Source organism: Gossypium arboreum, chromosome 7, assembly GCF_025698485.1.
Source record: "Gossypium arboreum isolate Shixiya-1 chromosome 7, ASM2569848v2, whole genome shotgun sequence".
In the NCBI taxonomy this organism is placed as follows: Eukaryota; Viridiplantae; Streptophyta; class Magnoliopsida; order Malvales; family Malvaceae; genus Gossypium; species Gossypium arboreum.
In genome coordinates this window covers 61,671,578-61,673,694 of record NC_069076.1, presented here as the reverse complement: position 1 = coordinate 61,673,694, position 2,117 = coordinate 61,671,578, and the positions used below count along the sequence as shown (strand labels likewise).

At 36.4% G+C, this 2,117-nt stretch overlaps 1 non-coding gene across 1 annotated transcript; it reads left to right on the top strand.

Annotated features, from left to right (window-relative positions):
• The first annotated feature begins 398 nt into the window (after positions 1-398).
• Positions 399-505, top strand: LOC128296112 (small nucleolar RNA R71). Its single transcript, XR_008286660.1, has one exon. It is a non-coding gene; the product is annotated as a small nucleolar RNA R71 (small nucleolar RNA).
• The last annotated feature ends 1,612 nt before the right edge of the window (positions 506-2,117 follow it).

The following is a 2,117-nucleotide window of genomic DNA, read 5'->3' as shown; positions in this document are numbered from 1 at the left end:
AGATCTGAAGTTATTATTACCCATGTAGTTGACTTGTTCCTCTTCAGTTGTGGGATTGAAGGATTGATATTCTGTATGCACACCTCCTCCACTTGAGTCACACCTCATTACTGGATGCACCTGCGTAGAACCAAGTAAACCATCAATCTTTTTATTGAGAAGTTCTACCGATTTGTGACATAGATAGAATCGAGTCGACGTTATAAACGTCGACTGTTTTTGTTGGCTTTGTCCTCATAACTTGCCACTAATAGTTATTCAGTGACATCTCCTCTATAAACTCATAGGCATCTTTTGGTGTTTTATTTTTGATGGTTCCGCCAGCAGCTGCGTCAACCAATTACCGAGTCGAGGGATTCAGACCATTGTGAAATGTTTGTACTTGCAGCCAAGGCGGTAACCCATGGTGAGGGCACCTTCTCAGTAAGTCATTGTATCTCTCCCATGCATCGTAAAGTGTTTCTAAATCCATCTGCACAAAAGAAGAGATATCATTACATAATTTAGCTGTTTTAGCCAGCGGAAAATATTTTAGTAAAAATTTCTCGGTCATTTGTTCCCAAGTAGTAATTGACCCTCGTGGTAACGAGTTCAACCACTGTTTAGCTTTGTTCCTCAATGAAAAAGGAAATAATCGAAGACGAATGGCATCATCAGAAACACCATTGATTTTTAATGTATCGTAAAATTCCTGGAAATTTGCTAAGTGAGTGTTGGGATTTTTATCCTGCAAACCATCAAAATAGTACGTGGAGCAGGATTTTGATTAGCCGCAATTGCAGGAGGTAGCTGATTGCCTTGGTTTTCAGCCATCTCGTCGGTTGGGAGTTGAGTATCGTCTTCTTGCTTGTTCTCCGTGTATTGTAAGCTGCACCTTATTTGTCTTTGATTTCTACGAACTGTACGATCGATTTCTTCGTCAAAAAGTAATGGTCCTGACGGGTTTCTTCTAGTCATAAACTATAAAAACCTACCAAGAGAAATAAAAAGTAAATTAACAAATAATAATAAAAAAATTAAATTGAATTACAAGAAAAATAAATGGCTAAAGTAATAAAAATTTAGCGTTCCGAATATCTTAGTTCCCCAACAACAGCGCCAAAAACTTGATCGCGTGATTCGTAACAAGTAATAAATATTTATAATGAAGATCAAACCTAGACTAACTATTATCACGACGAAAAGACAAGCGCACCTATCGAACAATAGTATAGTAATGGCAAGACCGAGATATCGTACCCAAGGGAACCAAAAGTACTAGTAATAACTATCTTTTTATTATTTAACCTAGAAATAAAGAGGGGTTGTTTATTAAACTAATTAACTAACTAAACTAAAGAAAAGAGAAAATTTGGAAAAAGACTTGAAGAAAAGTAATTGATAAAGACGACACCCAAGGAGGAATCAAGCTAGATTTTACTTGTTATCGGACTCTGAACCAAATGATTTATTCACTTGACTTGATTCGTGAGACTCCCTAACCTATGTTATTGTCTCTTTCGAGACTAATAACACCTAACCCTCAGTTGAATTAATCGAAATTTCTTTCTTAATTAAAACCCCTAGGGAATCAGTAAATCGATCTATGGACTCCCATATTAGGTTTCAACCTAATCCGGCAAAATCTTGTAACCCTATTTCTAGGTATTCGATCAACTCCACTTAATTATGCCAAATCTACGCTTAGACAGGGACTTTTTCTCCTCTACATAAGCACATCAAATCATGAATTAATACCCGAAATATTAACTCAAGCATTAAGAACACATAATTAAGAACAAATCAAGTATTTATCATACAGTTCAAATAATAATAACAAGATCCATCATAGGTTTCAACCCCCTTAGGTATCTAAGGGGTTTAGTTCATAATAAAATAAGAGTACATCTCAAAGGTATGAAAATAACAAAACATTAAGAAAACTCTAAAACCCCTGAAGGAATTCTGAGAGAGATATTCAGTCTTGGAGTAGCTCCGGCTTTTGGGATGGATCGTCTGGCTTCCTTAAAGTAATTCCCAGCGTGTGGTTCTGTACTTCAGAAAAGTTCTAGAGGGGAGCGGCCCTTTCTAAGTCATACTTAGGGTGTTTATATAGGCTTTGGATTGACTTTCTTCTT